Here is a 13148-nt window from a genome sequence, read left to right as displayed (position 1 = left end):
GATCCTCTGTGTATATTCCACACTTTTTTGAATTCCATCAAAACTCAGTGCTTCAGGGCGTCCAAAGGTTCTAGTTGATACAAAATATTGCTGCAAAGTTGCTATTGGGTGGACATAGGTCTGACCATGTGACCCCCCTTTTTTTCAGCTGGAACACTGGTTGCCAGTTAACTTTTGAGTTAAGTATAAGATATTGGTGTTGATATTTCAGGCACGTTGGAGTACGTTTCCACCATTCTTATCTCATTATATACTATCAAATGTGCCATCACGATGTTTGCGTTCATCACAGCAATCTTTGTTACAGGTGCCGTCAGCCCACCGGGTTTCTACTGCCACATTTTGGGGTACGTTATGGTCAGTGGTGGGTCCCACCCTTTTGAATCAATCGCCCAAAGGGCCTACGGGTTGTGCCGGCTTTGCCAGTGTTTAAACGACAGCTTAAAGTGTGTGGCGCAGTGGTTAGAGCTACAGCCTTAACGCCCTGAGGTTGTGGGTTCAAATCCCTCGCTGCTGCTTGTGACCTTGGGCAAGTCACTTAACCTCCTCATCGCCCCAGGTACATTAGATAGAGTTATGATAAAGTACCTGAATGTAAACCACTTAGGATATACGTAAGTGGTATATAAATAATAAATAAAATCTATTTTGTGGAACCTTCCAGAATTAACAGTCATTTAGAGCTAGGTTCTGCCAGTTGTTGTTGACCTAGTAGCCGACTGGAGCACTGGGATTCAAACTCATGTTGGGTATTTTTTTCCTATTATTTTATGGCATTCTTTTCTATGCTTTGGATTTTTATTATAACTGCTTGTATGGACGTTATGCCCTTGAGTGGATAAGCAAATGAAATAAACCTGAACCTACAGGTCAATGCTTGCAGAGTGAGAGGAGCCTTTGCAAATGGTCGTACTGTAAACTTTGACATCACAAGTCTGTTCATGCCCCAAAAGGAACATGTGAGCTGAAAGTTTTCAGGATACCAGATTTGCTTGGCTTTGCAAAAAGCATGCCCCTTGTAACCACCAGGAAAATAGCGGAAGCCCCAGCAGACATCACCAACCCAAACATATGTCTATATGTAACAGCATGGACAGATATGCCCTATATTTCAGTGTGCATATATTTCCCATGACTGTTTATAAGCTATCAGTTCATATCCAGTGATAGCTGCCAGATTTGTTTGTTTTTTACTGTAGCTGACTGCTTTGCAAAAAACAAAAAAACAAAAACCAAAAAACATCGGAGCTGCAATTCTGGGCTCTTGGTTTTTCCTGTTCAAGCTCTCCACTCCTGCTGGAATAAGGTTGTCAGGTCAAAAGCGCACCGGGACAAAGGCGCGCGCAGACAATTGAGCGCAGCGCGGAGGTGCGCACCACAGAAAATGATCGCGTCGCGTTGTGGGGGCATTGTGAGGGGTTGTAACCCCCCACATTTTACTGAAAACTTCACTTTTTCCCTGTTTTTAGGGAAAAAGTTAAGTTTACAGTAAAATGTGGAGGCTTACAACCCCCCAAACCCCCCGCAACACCGGCGCGATCTCTATTAAGTAAACTGGGGGGGCACCCCAACAAAACCCCCCGTTGGAGCCCCTAAAAACTGTAATTTTCTTCGGCACGCGCCTCCATCTTGCGCTCAGTTGTCGGCGCGCGCCTTTGTCTTTCATGGGGTTGTCTATGAACCGGAATAAGGAGTTTCAAGGGAAGACGGTCAGAGTTGCAGAGCTGCCGGCTCCAGTAGCTGTCAGAGGCCCATTTCAAGGTTTCTGGTCATTTCTGGAGGCAGATCATAGAAGCCAAGGTAGCGCTTTAATTTATTGAAGGGTTGGGCTAGTGGCAGTAGCTACACCCCCCCCCCCCAAAGAAGATTTAAGCTCTGCTTTTTGGTGCCACAATTTTCTTTCGGATGCTCTCCTGTCATCTGACCATCCATTCTGATGGAGAGCCTAAAGCTGAACACCTGAAAGAAAATGATAGATTCCGCCTGTCTGTGCCACAAGGGCAAAGAATCAGAGATGGGGGCAGGTACCAGCCTAAGCAGTTTACATTCAGGTACTCATGTATTTATAGGAACCAATGGTGTAGTAAGGGGGGTGGTGGGCGCCATCTTGGTGGGGGCACCTGTCCTTCTCCTTGGTGGGGTAACCCGTCCTCCTCTCCGTCCCGCTCCCCTCCCTGCTGCGTGCGTGCACCCCCTTCCCGGCGCGACAGAATCACTAACTCGCTGCCCACATCGGGGTCGTTTCTCTCCGACGTCACTTCCGGGTCCCGCGCCTAGGAAGTGGCGTCAGCGGGAGAGCCGACGCCGACGTGGGCAGCAAGTTTGTGATGCTGCATGTGTGTGGAAAATTAAAGAGGTATGAAAGAAGGGAAGGGGGGCGCGTGCTCGGGCAGGGAGGGCGGAGAAGAGGGCAGGGGAGGGGCACCAGTTGCCCTCGCTACGCCACCGATGGAAACCTACATCTGAGGCAGAAGGGAGATCGTGTCGGTGTCAGGTTTCCACCACAAAGGTCTGAGATTTAGAAAGGTACAGTGGTGCCTCACATAACGAACGCCTCGCACAACGAACTTCATGTCTTGATTCACACAACGAACTTCGTTTCACACAACGAAGTCGCCCGAGCTGCCGATGTATTGCATCCTTCCGCGCAGGCACTGCAGGCAGTCGTTAGTCACTGCGCTTAACTGCCCTCTCTCACAGCCCTTCGCCTGGCTCCCTGTGCAGTGGCGGACCGTCGGCTCGCCTCCTTTTATGGAGGGGCCCGGCGCCTACTGCTGATGCGTTGGGGGGGGCGGAGCTACTCTCGCCGCTTCCCCGATGCTAGAAAAAAAAAAAAAAAGAAAAGTTAAGTCCCAGTTTTTGCCGCTGAGACTCTGCCCTCTCTCACTGTATACAGTCGTCCTTTTAAGATAAACTCAATATTTTTTATATATCATGGCTTCTAAAAAAAGCAGGAAGGTGATTTCTGTTGAAATGAAACGGGAAATAATTAGAAGGAGTGAAAGTGGGGTAAAACAGTGTGACCTCGTCAAAGAGTTTGGCCTCAGCAAGACCACCATTTTCACCATTTTGACAAATTTATCTTTTTTTATGTCATCTTAGCATATTTTATGCTGCAGAACGAATTATTTTTTTTAACATGTATTGTTATGGGAAAACGCGTTTCACATAACGAACTTTTCGCATAACAAACTTGCTCCTGGAACGAATTAAGTTCGTTGTGTGAGGCACCACTATACATGTCTCTTACCATCTGATATGAACTGGAATATTTTGGACCGTGCTATTACCATCTGAAATACCCTCAGCCTGTCCTGCATAGAGATTGCTTTTATTCTGTAACATCTTTGTTTTGGATGAGAGAAGTAAGGAGAATGGATATCCACTGTATCTAAGTGGAACTGGTTTTTCTATGCAACTGTTTAAAAAAAAAAATAGCCTCTTTCATCAGCTGAGAGACTAAAGTTCAATATTTTGGAGTGTCACCTATGGTGTGGTCTACCTTATTGGAGTGAGTGGGATGTCTGATGGTAGCTTGCTTGGCCCACCCCCAGCTTCAAAGCTGGTCCTGGCCCAGGTCCTGACAAATAAATTATTTATATAACCCTACCCCTACTGTCTAGGCAACTGCCTAGTACCCCACTTGACCAGGGGGCTTACATATAGGTTAAAGTTTTTCTCAGGACTTTTGATGACTAATCTGCTGAAAGCACAAAACTTTCAGCGCAACGGCAGATCATAAATATGCAATTCAGCTGCACAGAGATAGCCAAAATGTTTTATTTTGCTTCAGAAGTTACAAATAGAATTCAACACAGCAAGAATCATCTCAATAGCAACCCGCTCCACTATGTAATACCACCGAAACTGCCCAGATAATCCGCCTTGAACCGCAAGGTAATGGCAGAATAGAAATCACTAATGGAATGGAATGTAAGTATTCTAAGTTTTCTGGGAATCAAAATAAGATGCTACTGGATTTTGGAATATGAAGTTCCTCATATTATGCAAAGATAAATTACACCTTCTTTACAGAATTTTGCTGCTATTTGGGTTTCTGCCAGGCATCTGTGATCCAATTGGCCACTGTGGAAACAGGATACTGGGTAGATGGACCATTGGTCTGACCCAGTATGACAATTCTTATGTTCTTTTGCGAGCAAAGTATCGGACAATCAAGCCATTGTGACATTACTGATGAGTTTAGCTCTTAGGCATTGGTGGAATGCGGCACTATGACATCACAATCTCAGCTCTGGAATGTTGCTACTACTTGAGTTTGTGCCAGGTGCTTGTGACCTGGATTGGCCAGTGTGGAATCAGAATACTGGGCTGGAGAGACAATTGGTCTGACCCAGTATGGCGATTCTTGTGTTAGCTGGAACACATTTTAAATACCTTTCAGCATTCAGCAGTGCGGTCCTTGCTAAGCACACTTTATGCCCTGGATTCTTCCAACCCATGAACTATTTATCTTTAGGGGAGGTGGATCCAGCAGGAGCATTAGAGAGGCTCAATGGGATGCAGCAGTCACTGTTTGAATGTGGTCACCCGCGCACCATTAAAATGGTATCCCAGGTCAGCATTTGAACATATTCAGAGGTCCTCCTCTGCTTTCACATGTTTGATGTTTAGAAGTAGAGGTAGGTTATAAGGATAGGAGTAGAGATAGGTTATAGAAATAGTCAGGGACCACTGCTCAGGCAATAGGCCTGATGGGCCGCCACGGGAACGGACCGCTGGGTGAGATGGACCTCTGGTCTGCCTCAGCAGAGGCAACTTCTTATGTTCTTATGTTCTTAAGGGATGTTTCTTTTCTCCAGTGTTGTTCAGAGGGAATTCCTAAATATCCAGACCTGGTACCTGAATCTTCCATATGGAAGTGACACCTCTATCCATTTGGAAGAGTGCTCGGTTGCTGTTTCAATCCATATATCCGTCCAAAAAGCCCAACATAATCCAGTCAATAGCATTTAATTATGTGTACCTGATAAAGTTGAGGCACTTGACCGGAGGGTCTTGTTGAAAATGACTCCAAGTCTTTTCATGTCTGCATTGTTCTTCCTCGTTGGATTTTAAAAGCAAATAATGAATTTAGGGATTTCTTACTCATTTATTTCTCTGTATCCTGTGAAATTAGAAGGGCAGCCCATATCCTCAACCTGGAGGACACCAGAATTCCCAAATTTGTCCAGCTGAAAATGAGCACAGACGACAGAGGAGAAGACTGTGTCTTTGACTGAAGAAACACCATCATGCACAATTTTAAAACCTTCAAGGTAGCCTTCAACAGTGGGAGAACATGGCCTTAGACAAGGTCAGATGGAAGCAGCTTTGTCACTTGGCCACCAACTTGGACAAAAGGCAAATGAGACAAAAATGGTCAACTCTGCAAATTCATCAATTTTTTTTTTTTGCCAGCATTCACCTGTGGTCTCAGTCATGGGCCAAAAATTGTTCTTATATCACGCTGAACTTGGTCAAAGAGAGTTTAGAAACATAGAAACATAGAAGATGACAGCAGATAAGGGCCATAGCCCATCAGGTCTGCCCACTCTACTGACCCACCCCCAAGTCTACTATCCTAGGGATCCCACTCCTGGTGACAGGTTCCCTTGGCTTAACCCTCTAAGGGATCCCACATGGGCATCCCATTTGCTCTTAAATTCTTGCACGCTGTTTGCCTCAATCACCTGCACTGGGAGCTCGTTCCAAGGATCAACCACTCTCTCGGTGAAGAAATATTTCCTGGTGTTGCCATGAAATTTCCCGCCCCTGAGTTTGAGCGGATGCCCTCTTGTGGCTGAGGGTCCTTTGAGAAAGAGAATCTCTTCTTCCATCTCGATACGGCCGGTAATGTACTTAAATCTCTCGATCATGTCTCCTCTTTCCCTACGTTCCTCAAGTGAGTACAGCTGCAAATTTTTCAGCCTTTCCTCGTACGATAGATCCTTGAGCCCCGAGACCATCCTGGTGGCCATCCGTTGCACCGACTCTACTCTCAGCACATCTTTTCGGTAGTGTGGCCTCCAGAATTGCACACAGTATTCCAAATGAGGTCTCACCATGGTTCTGTATAATGGCATTATGACTTCAGGCTTCCGGCTGACGAAACTCCTGCGGATGCAACCTAACAACTGTCTTGCCTTAGATGAACCTTCTCCACATGATCAGCAGTTTTCATGTCTGCGCTGATGATCACTCCCAAGTCTCGTTCTGTTGAAGTTCTAGCTAAGGTCTCACCATTCAAGGTGTAAGTTCTGCATGGATTTCTGCTGCCGAGGTGCATGATCTTGCATTTCTTAGCGTTGAAGCTCAGCTGCCAGGTCGAGGACCAAAGCGCCAACAAATGTAGGTCCTGTGTCATACTATCGGGTGAATTGCCATCTCTCACTATATTGCATAGTTTGGTGTCGTCAGCGAATAACGTTATCTTACCTTGAAGCCCCTGAGTTAGGTCCCCTATGAATATGTTGAAAAGGAGCGGGCCCAAGACTGAGCCCTGCGGTACTCCACTGGTCACCTCTGATGTTTTAGAGAGGGTACCGTTAACTACCACCCTTTGAAGTCTGCCACTCAGCCAGTCATTGACCCATGTAGTTAGTGTTTCTCCCAGCCCCATTGATTTCATCTTGCTCAACAGCCTGCAATGCGGGACACTATCGAAAGCTTTGCTGAAGTCTAGGTATACGACGTCCACGGATTCTCCCAAATCTAGCTGTTTTGTTACCCAGTCAAAGAAGCTGATGAGATTGGATTGGCAGGACCTACCCTTGGTGAATCCGTGTTGACTGGGATCCCGTAGATTCTCCTCATCCAAGATTGTGTCTAATTTACGTTTGATTAGTGTTTCCATGAGTTTGCATACTATTGATGTGAGACTCACCGGTCTGTAGTTTGCAGCCTCTGCTCTGCAACCCTTTTTGTGCAGTGGAACGACGTTAGCTGTTTTCCAGTCTATGGGGACTCTCCCCGAACTTAGGGAGAGATTGAAGAGTCCTGATAGCGGTTCTGCCAGGACATCACGCAGTTCACATTATCATCAACAGGAGATTCCATAATATGAAAATTAAGGATATTTTAAATAACAGTGAGGGAAAGGGATTTGATATACCATCTTTCTGTAGATACAAGCAAAGCAGTTTACATATTATGTGCAGGTACTTATTTGTACCTAGGGCAATAAAGGAGTCATAAGGAGCTGCAGTGGGAATTGAACGCAGTTCCTCTAGCTATTAGGCTACTCCAGCAACTAAAAGACAAAAAGCAATCACAACAATCAGAATGCAGATGGTTACTGGCAGGACTAGAAATATTAGTTTTGCTAAATTTGGAAGCCACCAACATTTTGTGGATTTGAATGCTGCTACAACTAGTCATTTCAGAATTCTCATGAAATTCAAATTGGACAAACTAGGCAAATGTTCTGCAGGACACCCTTTCACAGACCTCTGACCAATGGATAATCTTCCAATCATCTATGTTCCATACATAGCCAGTAGCTAATTGCAAGTGTCCAGCAAGATGGTTTAGGGTGCATGGCTTAATTAGAACACATCCTCAGCTCCTACACCCAGAAGCCTTTACTCTACCTGAGATACGTTGGCAATAAATTCAGAATCTGTACCCATAAAATTGAAGCTCCAAAGAAATTCCATTAGGAACTCAACAAACTCCGCTCTATCATCAGGCTGCAGAAGGTTCACCTTTTGAATACCACTCTGTGGTAACATGAGGGACACATAAGATCCACATTAGGCCAGAAACCCATTACATGCTTCCAGCTTCCACCAATAACCTACCTCTAGATCAGGGGTCTCAAAGTTCCTCCTTGAGGGCCGCAATACAGTTGGGTTTTCAGGATTTCCCCAATGAATTTGCATGAGATCTATATGCATGCACTGCTTTCAATGCATATTCATTGGGAAAATCCTGAAAACCCGACTGGATTGCGGCCCTCAAGGAGGGACTTTGAGATCCCTGCTCTAGATCCAATGACCACAGCCAAACCAAGCCATTTGTTCTGAGTGACATCTCTGAGAGAGACTCCCATCTGGCATTGGCATAGCTACTGTTGGACCAGGCCCACCCAACAGCAGCACCACACTCCCTCTCCTCCACCAGTGGCCCGGTATCTGCTCCTGTCCCTGAAACCCCTCCCTAGTAGCCTGTCCAACAGGCTTCCCTCTGCTGCATTCCACTAGTAAGGAAAAAGGAACTGATGTCATCAAGGGTGGGGCACAGCAAAAATGAAGAGTTGCAGCCGTCTCTGAGGGTCACTGGGGAGAAGATTCAGAAACAGGGGGAGTTGCAAGTTCGTGGACGGGAGATTCAGGAGAGATGTTGGATGTTGATCATTGGAACAAGCTTCCAGTGCAGGTGATCGAGGCAGACAGCGTGCCAGACTTTAAGAATAAATGGGATATCCATGTGGGATCCCTACGAGGGTCAAGATAAGGAAATTGGGTCATTAGGGCATAGACAGGGGGTGGGTAAGCAGAGTGGGCAGACTTGATGGGCTGTAGCCCTTTTCTGCCGTCATCTTCTATGTTTCTATGTTTCTATGATGTGGGAGAGAGGAGGGAAGCTGAGAGGAAGATTAATTTATATATTTATCTGGGGGAGAGAGGCATGCAAATGTCCTTCCAAGTCAATTCTGGGCCCACACAAAATGCCACACCACTGCCATCTGGAGAAACTACAACACACAGAGCCTGTAGTACGTCTCTCCTCTTTCCCTCCCCCTCCACAACATATGCACTGGTTTTCTTAGTAACATTAAGCCCTTTTGAGGAAGAGGGTGAGATTGCTACAAGATCTCTGGTAGTGCAACTGCCCTCAGGCTCCCCAGTAGCATACTAAGGGTGGGTCAGTGTGGTTAGTCTGCCCTGGGTGCAGAGAGTTGGGGTTGCTGGCAGTAGCCTAGTAAGGGGGGGTGCAGTATGCCTCGGTCATCATCTTGGTAGGGGGCACCCATCCTCCTCTCTGCCCCTCCCCTCGCTCCTTCCCCCCCTCATAACCATGCATGTGCACCTTTCCCTTCCCTCGTACCTCTTTAATGTTCCCGGTGTAAGCAACAACTCCAAGCTGCTACTTGTACCAGCATCAGTTCTTCCTATGAGGTCACTTCCTGGACCCATGGCTAGGAAGTGACATCAGAGAAAGAGCCGATGCTGGCGCGAGCAGCAGCTTCGGGTTGCTGTTTGCGCTGGGAACATTCAAGAGGTACAGGGAAAGCGAAGGGGTAGGCATGCACACATGGCAGGAGAGGGCAGGGAAGGAGCGGATGGGAGTGGGAGGATGCCACCGCCCCGGGTGCCTTTCACCCTTGCTATGCCACTGGGTGCTGGAGTGGTTGTGGGGCTGCAGCCCGCTGTTCCCACTCCTCCGATGTCAACTTCCTTGCTCTGGGTTGGGGAACTGGCAGAGTCAACAGTTGAATTCAGGAGGGCTGTGGACCCACAACCACTCCGCATATCCCCCTGGCCTGGAGGAGGGGGGTGCTCCATCCTGAGCTCCTGTCCGGTATGCCACTGACCATTCCATTGCTGACAAGAGCCAAGCAGAGGTGAGGGGCAGAATACAGGGGTGTACAGAAAGGGAGAACCTAAGCAGCAGCATTCTAGGTCAGGGGTAGGCAATTCCGGTCCTCGAGAGCCGGAGCCAGGTCAGGTTTTCAGGATCTCCACCATGAATATGTATGAGATGGATTTGCATGCACTGCCTCCTTGAGATGCAAATCCATCTCATGCATATTTATTGTGGAAATCCTGAAAACCTGACTTGGCTCCGGCTCTCGAGGACTAGAATTGCCTACCCCTGTTCTAGGGGACCTTTTTGCCTTACACAAACTTCTCGATACCTGGGGACCCCAATCCACTGCTAAGTATGTCCAGGATCGCTTTAACCACCTATGGAGCCCTGGGAATACTTTGCCTCCATTTCTAGTCCAGCATTGACCCTACTCTCTGCTCTCTCTCCTCAGCATCACCTCTTCATTCTTCCCTTCTCTCTCATCCACCTGTCCTGCATCACCTCTGTCTCTTTCCCTACACCTGGTCCAACATCAACCCCTCTCCTCCCTCCACCAAGTCCTGCATTTCCCTTCAAACATAGCTGGCTTCTATAGCAGCGGTAATAAGCATCAGGAGTCTTTGAGCCCATGTGCATGTGAAGATCCTGCTGGTATTGCCCACACTGATGTTTTCCATACGTGTGCATGACAGAAGAGCGGGACTTGGGTGTGATTGAATGTGATGATCTTATGGTGGCCAAACAGGTTGAAAAGGTGATGGCGAAAGGTAGAGGGGTGCTAGGGTGCATAGGGAAAAGTATGGCCAGTAGGAAAAAGGAGGTATTTGACCTCAATTAGAATACTGTGGACAATTCTGGAGGCCGCACCTTCAAAAACTTTCCAAGTTTATTCAAATTTGATATACCGCTTTTAATAGTGTTCAAGGTTACAATATAAAAAGTTTTAAAATATAATTTTGGGGAATAAAACAAAGACACGACGTACAGGAACAAAAGGAAGGGAGGGCTGAACTACAATTGAGAACAGGCTAGAAGAACGGCAGTGGAAAGAACATTAGAGAGGGGTAGCTATGCTCCTCCTTTATTGGAATTGGTGGGAATAGGGAGGTCAGGGGTCGTAAGCATCTTTACATAGGAAGGTTTTTAAGTTTCCCTTAAATTTTTCAAGATTTGTCTCTTCCCGTAAGTATAGAGGAAGTGTGTTCTAAAGCTTAAGGGCAGCAACTGAAAATATACGCTTCCAAGTGGTATCGTAGAAAATATGTATTAATGAGGGGACGTGGAGAAGAAATTGATTACTGGAACGAAGAGTTCTTCAAGAGCAATAGAGGATGAGCTGACTGTCAACGAATCCTGGTATGTGTAAGATCTAAAAAGGATGGAGTCGGTCCAGAGGAAGGCTACTAAAATGGTGCATGGTCTTCATCATAAGGCGTATGAGGACAGACTTAAAGATTTCAATATGTATACTTTAGAGGAAAGGCGGGAGAGGGGAGATATGATAGAGACATTTAGATACCTACGTGGTGTAAATGCGCATGAGTCGAGTCTCTATCAATTGAATGGAAGCTCTGGAATGAGAGGGCATAGGATGAAGTTAAGAGGTGATGGGCTCAGGAGTAATCTAAGGAAATACTTTGTTTACAGAAAGGGTGGTAGAAGTGTGGAACAGTCTCCTGGAAGAGGTGGTGGAGACAGAGACTGTGTCTGAATTCAAAAGGGCCTGAGATAGGCACGTCGGATCTCTTGGAGAGAGAAAAAGAGAATGGTTACTGCAGATGGGCAGCTCTATGACCTCACAATGCAGGTGCACAGAGCCTTAACCTATAGGAAGAGGAGATGCAAATGTTAAGAGCCTTAGCCAATAGGGAGAGGGGAGATATGATAAGAGACGTTCAAATACCTACGTAATGTAAATGCGCATGAGTCGAGTATATTTCATTTGAAAGGAAGCTCTGGAATGAGATGATATAGGATGAAGTTAAGAGGTGATGGGCTCCGGAGTAATCAGAGGAAATACTTTTTTACAGAAAGGGTGGAAGATGTATGGAACAGTCTCCCAGAAGAGGTGGTAGAGACTGTCTGAATTCAAGATGGCGTGAGATAGGCACATGGAATCTCTCAGAGAGAGAAAGAGATCATAGTTACTGCAGATGGGCCACTTGGCCTTTATCTGCCATCATATTTCTATGTTAGGGTGCAGAACCAGCAAGGCCTTCATGAGTGCTTATTGCTGATGATTCCTTCATTGCTGCTTAAGGTCCAGGGCATGGCAGTGGTGGACCATGGTGGCAACAGAAGGGAGGAAGGATCAACATGGGGCCTGTGATCCAATGGCTCTCTTACCGCTTCCTTACTTTATCTATGGCTAACTGGGACCCCCTTCTGCAGGGGCCCAGGGTAACTGCCCCTTTTCTTTGTAGATCAAAGCAACCGTGAGTGTGTCTATGAACACTGATGTTTCAAATCCGACCCTGTGTAAAAGAACGCATTAAAACCACAATGACTTGCTTGTGACTTCCATACTATGAAGGTTATTTCATACCAACAATTAATGAATTCCATTGTTCCATGCCCTTAATTAATTTTCTCCAAGGATTCAATAACCCATGGGACAAATTCAACTGGCTACTTAAAACGTCATTAAAAAAATCTAGGTGAGACCATCTGCTGAGTTCTTAGTTTCCTTAGAAAAAAAAGGGATCATAAATATAAAGGTGGAAGTCAGAAAAGAGTACAAGATGTATATCAAAAAGACTGATTTCAATGAAAAATCTGGCTACAGAAAGTGATCAGTTCATATATAATGTGCTCAGAGATATAAAACTCCAAAAGGAAGGCTAGGAAGCCACCTTTACGGGAAGCGTTCACCTTCCAGTCATTGCGACCTCATATGTATTTGATCATTCTCTGAGACTTGATGGAAAAAATATGTCTTATATTGCTTCAATTATTCAAAAGTCATTCAAAAGAATCAAAAAGGATCATTTCTAGTCTTCATATGTTTAAATGCATTAAAGTTCATAATATGCAGATAAACAAAGAAATTGCCGAATTGATTAGATGTAACATATGAAGACAAGAAATGATCCTTTTTGATTCTTTTGAATGACTTTTGAATAATTGAAGCAATATAAGACATATTTTTCCATCAAGTCTCAGAGAAGTGATCCGATACATATGAGGTCGCAATGACTGGAAGGTGAACTCTTCCCGTAAAGATGGCTTCCAAGCCTTCCTTTTGGGGTTTCATATCTCTGAGCGCATTATATATGAACTGATCACTCTCTGTAGCGACTTCTTAGATTAAGCATTTCTGGGACTAACATCCTACCATTGCTTTTCATTCAAAGCGTAGGGGTTGATGTGCATATTTGTTCCCCTTCCTGAATATGCAAAAGATTAAATCTTTGCCTAAAAGCTGTACTATATCTAAGCAGTAATAACAAAGCGACTTGCAGGTTTTTTGCCCGATCCTGATTTATGACACAGGATGAGCTTTTTCCCTTATTTAGTGCAACAACCTTCTAACCCACATTTTCTGCGACAAGCAGTACAGCAATAGAGGTGGGACTTAGAGGCGAGGAAGGCACACTGTTCAGGATACAAGGTAA

Source organism: Geotrypetes seraphini, chromosome 7 (assembly GCF_902459505.1).
Source record: "Geotrypetes seraphini chromosome 7, aGeoSer1.1, whole genome shotgun sequence".
In the NCBI taxonomy this organism is placed as follows: Eukaryota; Metazoa; Chordata; class Amphibia; order Gymnophiona; family Dermophiidae; genus Geotrypetes; species Geotrypetes seraphini.
Note: the sequence above shows the minus strand (reverse complement) of the source record.